This window comes from Otolemur garnettii, unplaced genomic scaffold, assembly GCF_000181295.1.
Source record: "Otolemur garnettii isolate 467f Iridium unplaced genomic scaffold, OtoGar3 scaffold00007, whole genome shotgun sequence".
NCBI classification, from domain to species: domain Eukaryota; kingdom Metazoa; phylum Chordata; class Mammalia; order Primates; family Galagidae; genus Otolemur; species Otolemur garnettii.
Window position 1 is genome coordinate 27,478,895 of NW_003852402.1, and position 8,561 is coordinate 27,487,455.

Sequence of the window (8,561 nt, forward strand, 5' to 3'; positions counted from 1 at the left end):
AACAGAAGGGGCTGGTGAGTAGGGAAGGGGTTGGTGAGAACAGAAGGGGCTGGTGAGTAGGGAAGGGGTTGGTGAGAACAGAAGGGGCTGGTGAGGACGGTCTGAGTCAGAACTGGAAGTCTCGGGCATGGGGCCCTCTGCTCAGCCGTCTCCCTTCTCCCAGTCCACAACCCACCTTGGCGTACTCACTTCTGCTGGTCAGAGACAACATTTTGTGTATATTTTGTCCCAGTCTCAATTATTGCTAAATGAACCTTCAGAGTATTTCGATCTTTTTATGTTGGATAATGGAACCAATCTCCCTACATACAGCCTCTTTGTGAATCAGAGTTCTAGAGCTAAGGCTCAATTTGAAAAATGTGAGTCAGAGACCTTCAAAATGCCAATTTTCGTAATGTGGTGATTTTGTGTCTATAATTGAAAAGAAAATAATTTAACTGTACACACAAAAAATATTCATCAGAGGATTGTAACAGAAAATAAGAAAACAACCGAAACCTTCAACCGTGAGTCAGTTACTTCAGAACAAAACCTCCACTCCTATACAGTATCATGCAAAAACTTTCACCTGGAGGTGCTTAGAATGTCAACTTTATTTGAACAAAAAACAAAGTATGTAAACAGAGCACACACACTCTCTAATATTATGGGATAAAAATGAAATCATTAAAAATTTTCAACCTGATGATTTATTAATTATGTTTACAATATATTGTTAAACTTCAAAGTAAAATTATAAACATTATAAACTCTATCACCTGTTTTTAAAAATACTATATATGAACAAGCGACAATATCTGTAAATAACAACAAATTATTGAGTTGAACTTACGGATTTATTTTTAGTTTCTTCTTTTTGCTTGTCAGTGAGTAAATTCCCTATTTTTCCAAAGAAACCACCGAACATTTTAACTGCCTACTAGTGGGGTTGCAGGGTCAAATTGGAGATCTAAATTGAGATTTTTTTTTTTTTTTTTTTTTTTTTGGCTGGGGCTGGCTTTGAACCCGCCATCTCCGGCATAGCGGGCCGGTGCCCTACCCTTTTGAGCCACAGGTGCTGCCCAGCATCGATAATCTCTTTTTCATTAATGATTATATTCATGGAAAAGTATTGAGAATGTTTAACGAGTTGTGGTGCACCATGAATTCTGTATTTTTATCATTTGAGCTTGTGTAGATTTTGAGCAGGAATACCAGTGTTTCAACCCAAATGAGAGTTGCCCTGGCAATAAAGAGCTGTTCATTTCAACTCTGCTTATCCTAGGATTGCTTTGTGGGGTGGGAATTTTGTTGTTGTTGTTTATTCTTATTGCTACCAAAAAGAACAATTGTGCTGCTCAGTACCATACAGCATCTACTTAACAGGTGGTTGTGAGGAAAAAGCGGATCCAGTATGAGAAATTGTCTTTTGCACAGTCTAGTCTGTAAACACGCACAGTGTTATGAAGGTATTATCTTGTAAACCAGATTCTTCACGGGCTGAATCTTTAAAGTCCCTTTGCAAGGATGAGTGCATAATCCACGCGGGCTGTCATCTGCAGCTTACATCTGGTAAGGAACAGAGCGAGCACATCAAATACACAAGTCTCACCATTGGCTGTTTCCCACGTCTCCTCATGGACTTAAATTTGCTTGCTGTTCAATTGATTTCCTTAGCATTACAGAGAAGGCCTAAAAACCTTATTTCTTCTGAGTCAAAACAGCACAGACTCAAGACCGTATGGAAGAAGCAGATCATTAACGAATCTCTAAAGATGGGCAAGTTCAAAGTAGTGGTTCTCAAGGTCCACTTCCAGCAACAGCATCCCCTCAGGCCACATCACAAGTTCCATGAACCATGAGCACTTCTGCCTTCATCGGTCCCGTCCTTCATAATAAATTAGAAAAAGACTCAGGATGAATATTTGTACACCACGTTGGTAGAGAGATGAATGTAGTCTAGATTGGATTCCTCATATGCACTCATCATTATTGTACTAATTATATTTTTCTGATATTAAGCGATTTTAAATCAAACTGTCTTCATGGTCTGCTCAAAGTAGAGTGGGCCACGGACACTGTGCTTACTATGCCTTGTGAATAAGCTGGCGTTGGCACCTTGTTGAAAATGCAAATTTGGGGGCTATACCCCAGACTTAATGAAGCCGAAAGTCAGCCGTATGCATTTTGAGGAGCACTCCAGATGATCCTGAAGCACTTTCAAATTTGAAGACAGGGCAAAAGAGATGAACAGAACCTTCTCTGTAAAAGACAACTCTGAATGGCCAGCAAACATGAAAAAATGCTCATCATTCCCAAACATTAGAGAAATGCAAATCAAAACCACCCTGGGATATCACCTCACCCCAGTGAGAATAGCCTACATCACAAAGTCTCAAAGCTGCAGATGCTGGTGTGGATATGGAGAGAAAGGAACACTTTTACACTTCTGAAGGCATTGCAAATTCATATGACCTGTTTAGAAAGAAATATGGAGAACCCTCAAAGAACACAGAATAGACCTTCCTGCAATCCCATTACTAGGCATCTACCCAGGAGAAAAAAAATATTTTATCATAGAGACATTTGCACTAGATTGTTTATAATAAACACAATTTATAATCACCAATATTTGGAAATAACCTAAGTGCCCACCAACCCAGGAAGAGATTAATAAACTGTGGTATATTTACACCATGGAATACTATTCAGCCATAAAAAATATGGAGACTTGACACCTTTTGTATTAACCTGGATGGAGTTGAAACACATTCTCCTTAGCAAAGTATCACGAGAATGGAGAAGCAAGAATCCAATGTACTCAATATGAACATGAAGCTGGTAGATGATCTAATACATAAGAGAAAAACTCAACTCAGTTCAAGGAGGGGAACAAGGCAGAGGAGAGAGGGGAGGAGGGAGGGAGAGAAAGACAGGGGGGAGAAGGACGTGTTCCCTCTTAATGGACACAATGTTAAGGTGGATGACATACCTCTTGGGGGTGGGACGCAATTATAAGAGGGACTCTACCTAAAAAACACAAACAGTGTAACCTAATTCTTTGTACCCTCAAATTAACCCGAAACAATACAAAAAGTTTGTTTCAAATACTGTACCCTTTATTTATTATAACATGGCAGAGGGAGAATTATCTAAACCTTGACAGACAGGTGTCAGATGGGGTGTGAATGAGTGCTGCTCATGATGAAATAGTAGCGGGTGGGTGTTGGAGGTGTGTTCACATGTGTATTCCTGTGCGTCTTGGTTCAGCTGCGTGCGGTTTTCTGCATTCACCCAGTGTTTCTCTCATGCGCTGCTGCATATAAACAAGTGCAAATTTTGCATTGTGCTCAAATTGTTTTCTAATGGGACTGATGCATATTTTCAAAAAAGCATTATAGCTGAACTGGCTCTGTGTGTGCATAATATATGAGTTCTATATATAAATTCCATATGCAAGCATTATTCTTGCATCTGAAGGCTGATCTTGGTACACTCAAAGGGTTCTGCTTCATACACAGCATTAAGTATGAATGGATGTGTAGGAGATTGCATGTGTGTGTTTATGTTAATGTAGGATAAATCTTACTTGCAGTAATAGTGCATTACTCAAATATGATCCTAGGAAATTATTTTGCATGTGAATGCAAAGCATTTCGGTTGCTAGTTCGATCAATATCTACATTTATTAATTCTGAATAGGATTTTTAAAAATCTTCTACACTGGAAAAAAATTGGGAATGAAATCACATTTTTAATTTATGGTTTAAAATGGAGACACACAAGGATTGGTGTGCTCAGACCTAATAGACGCAATGTAGGGTCAGGTGGCACGCCTCCTGGGTGAGAGGCACAGCTACAACTTGGACTCTACCTAACAAACGCAAACAATGTAACCTAATTGTATCCTCCTATTATTCTAAAGTAAAAAATACATACATAAATCAATGAAAATAAAATAAAATTGAGACATGAACTTTATTGATATGCAACAGTAAATAGTTCCAGATTCTCTTATTATGACACCGATGGTGGCAGTTTTAATCTTTTCCTCACCATTGTTTTAAGGAATCAACTATAAGCAGTTCTTGCTTTTCCTGTTTTCAATATGCCCCAATTTTAGCTACTGTGGTTTATTTAAATAACACCAGTCCCCCACCAACATGGTCCAAGTTTTATTTACTTGGTATGTTAGCTATGAGTAATTGCATAAGGTCCACACTTTACTGCTAGCCCTTCAGTCCACAAATCACTGGATAAATACCAGATGCATATTATGAAGAGTGACGAATCACGCCCTGTCTCTCAAGGGTTGTCAGGGAGTGGCCACCGAGCGTCTGTTACTAAGTTCACGCATACACAGCAAAGCGTGTAGTCGTCGTGTTGCTCCTTGTGTCCCATGGAGCGATCAACCCGTGCATAACTGAAAGAGGGACTTGGCCAACCAAAGCGAAAGTGCAGCAAAGAAACGAAAGATGTTAACTCTGTAAGGGAATTTGGCTTTCATGTAAACAGCTACAGAAGAAATAGCTGATGGTGGGAAGGTTGACCCTGTTGCCTTCAAAAGACTCTGCAGGGAACTTAACTTCCCTTAACTGAAGGGAACTAACCAACATAAGTGAAGAAGGGGGGTGATGAGAGATGGATGAAGATGTCCCAGGGGAACAGACGCCCGCAAAAATCTCTGCATTAGGAGCTTCATAACATTGAAAATGCAAAGGATGGGGGAGGGGGAGGGGCGAATGGGTGGAAGGAGGGGGATTCGAGGGTTCACTTCTGTGGTTTATCTTACAAGGGTGCAAGTGAATCTTTCTATGAGTAGAATATGAATGTTTTAACACAATAAAAAAATGACATGAAGGCTATGTTAACCAGTTTGATGGAAGTGTTTCGGATTGTGTGTGAAAACACCACACTGTACCCCAGAAGGGCACTAATGTACACAGTTACCATTCAATAAAAAAAAAAGAAGAAGAAGAAAACAAGAAAAAAAAGAAGAAAATGCAAAGGATAACACACTGGAAGCTAATTCAAACATAGAAAGGTGTATTCACTGAGGCACAGAAAGGATACTTGTGCCATATCTTAAGTTACATAGTATTGTTCAAACTAGTATTGATACATTATCTTACAAAGAAACGCGCTGCACTCTAGTTCTCAATTTTTCTAATGTTTTAAATTATAGTATACCCATAAATATTAGCTTTGCTGTTTTTTTCCTTGTGTATTTCTAAACAGCAGAAAGATTAATGTTATGTTAACAGTAATGTTAATGTTTTGACAAAAAAAGGTCATAGAACAATTGTGGTTTTCCCATTGATTATTAAAATAACCTTGCACATCTCACCTTGCATGTCTGTTTTTGCCATCCCTTACTAACGTGCTAAGTGAGGACCACAACCCTTGGAAAATGTGAACTGACAAGCATGATCAGATGTTAATTCTTCAGAAAACAAGGATAATTGTTGTGTTGCCTAGTAAAGAAATAAAGAAGCCACCCCCACCAAAATCGCTGGCCTTGTTTTTATATAATAACTTGTTTAAACTGTATCTGAAATGCCCTTGACACATGAATTCTGATCTCATTTAAATACCTTCAAGGTTATCAGGGTTGGGTGGGACAGAGCAGGGGAATACAGGAGGATGGGGGAAGCTGTCCAATTACTGAAAAGAATCTCATCCCATCTACTTCTTGAGGTCTTGCAGCCAAGCTAATCAATGTGAACTGAATTTCCAGTTAAGAATATTTAGTTCAACTAACATGTTGTGTAATTTACGGATAGCTCTCCCCACCCCTGAAGGCTAATGTCTGATGGAAATGTGAGAGGCATTTTAAACATCTCCTTAGCGATTGCCGACTGTATCATCATCACAAAAGGGGAACTAGAATTACACAAAGCTAACAGCTTTTGAATAATAACCCTTTATGGATGTCTCCTGAATCACGACTCAATCTACCTTGGGCTGAGCTTGTTTTTAGAAAAGCACTACCAACCGATGCTCTAAGCATTATCTTTTTAGCAATTAACTTCTCTGTCTCTATGTATAATTTAGAGACCTAAGAATTCCTTTTTCAATAAGCTGGTGTAAGTAGGATTTTTCAGATAGAGTATTAATCAGATTTACACACAACTGCCATCCACTGTATTTCACATTCAATGCTTGGTGCTAGCTTTTATGTGGAAGTCAAGTTCAATTGGAAAATCATAAGCCTTTGGAGTGCAACCTCTATTCCTCCCACCAAACCTTTACTGTTAGTATGTGATTCAATGCATTGGACTATACGGAGATGGTGAAAATTCCTCTTTCGTAAAATTGTTTACTGCAAGCAAATGCTTGTGTTCCTATCATGATGCGTATGTTCAGAAAACAAATAAATAATCTGGATAAAAGCAAAACTCTTCATTAATAAAGCAGCTGTTTATCCTGTACAAAGATCAACACTCAGTTTGATTTTTCTTTTTTTCCCCTCCTACAAGTTGACATCCACTTGTACTTCAGTGACTGAATTATCACGTGTTTTGACATTATAGAGACACGCTTTCGGCAACATTAGGCCAAATGTTATAAGAAAGCTGAAACTCAGGCAAATTGTTTAAAGATTTCTAAACTGCCACATTTTTATAGTGTGAATGATTGATTGAAATTTGCTGGGATTCCAGAAAAACTAAAACCCTCTCCACAAAGGCAATGCATATTTATAAGATAATTGGCAATTCCACAATATGCTTGCTTTAGCAGAGGCAATTAAACACAAAATAACAAAAATAGGAAATTGTACACAAGAGCATGGAAAGAATAGACTAAGGAAAAAATAGAAATGGTATATATATTCAATTCCACTACGGTTTGTTTATGTTTCTGTAATGCCATCAGCGTGATTAACATCGAATTTTCAGTGTTCGGTGTCGAAAATGCATTTGAACATTACTCTTCTATTTTCTGTGCTGAGAAATCTAACTCTGATTTTGAAGAACCAGAAGGAAATTGCACTATAACTATGTAAAGCAGCATACTTAGGCTGGGCCCTCTTAGGGAACATTAGACGCTAACGCCCTGAGCTTGCCTTTCCTGGTGGGGCCATATCGATACCAAGAGGAAAGGTCAGCGGCACATGGCAATTCCAACAGTTGAGGAAGCCAGGTGGCTCCTTCCTCTCAGATGCCAGATGTAAATACTGTTTCTCCAGGGATGGAAGAAAACCATATTCTCATCCATGTCTACAAATGTGCCAAATACTGGGCCACACACATTCTATACTTATATATCCTTGTTTTAAGATGGTCATAGCGACCTTATACAAGAGACAGAGGAAGAGACTACACCTCAAAGACATCGTATGATAAATCTCCCAAACAGAAGTTGAATGAGAAGCACAAGTGACAGAGAATATTAATGGTATAATACAATTCATGTACGTTTTTCTAATAGTATGTGTTACTTAGATAGAAATATATTATGGAGCAGAAGTTGCTGGACACGGGGCGACATGACAAATCCCACATTCAGGATGGTGTTTGTTTGTTTGTTTTGCTGGTGGAGGGACATGTGGTTAGACCAGAGGACACACAGGTGCTTTCCCTTTATTTATGTGTTTTATTTTTAGGCTGAGACTTTGGAGTAATCCTTGTATCATTCTCCACACAGTTTTCTGTGGCTGAAATATATTGTGTGGATTTACAAATTAAAAATAAGTTCTGCGATTTGCTAAAAAGTCACCTAGGTATAAAAGAGGAGGGAGGGCTGGATCTGACTGCAGGCCTGCTGGGACGAGAAGACTTGTTCTTTGCTCCTCTTCATACCTGTCGCTCGCTCAGCTTTGCTGGAGCCTTCTTGTGAATGCAGCTAACCTGGGACTGAAGGGATTGATTGGTGATTTCTCTGTGGCTGTGCACCACTGAATGGTGGTGAGGCAGAGAAGACCCAAAAAGAAGCAAGTAGGTTTCTGTTTTATGGTGACGGAATCCATGCTACTTAGAGGGATGACAATGGAAACTCACCAAAGTCCCTTTCCTCCTAAACATTATTGTCTTTGCTGTCACAGCCGCAGCTACTACTACGTTGCAGGATTTCCCAGTCAATGGAACAGGACAGGGTGAAAAAGTTAACTCATTTATTACCCACCTTAATAATGGAGCCACAACTGCCTAACAAACACAAACAGTATAATCCAATGAGATGTACCCTTATCAATAATCCAAAATAAAAACTAATAATAATAATGCATCCGAGAAAATAGTCTATGAAATTCTATCACATTCATAATTCTTTTTAGGAACAATATTTAGGAATAACTGGATGCTGGCCACAAGTTAACATGTGATACAGTTTTTTTGTGTATTTATTTATGTAGTATTTAAAATCTGAGTCTTTCTCTGTCACCTGGGCTAGAGTGTAGTGGCATCATCACAGCTCACTGCAACCTCAAACTTCTGGCTCAAGCTCTGAGCTCAGCCTCCTGGGACTACAGGATGGGTGCTACCAGGCCCAACTAATTTTTCTCTTCTTTCTTTTCTTTCTTTCCTTCTTTCCTTCTTTCCTTCCTTCCTTCCCTCCCTCCCTCCCTCTTTCCCTCCTTCCCT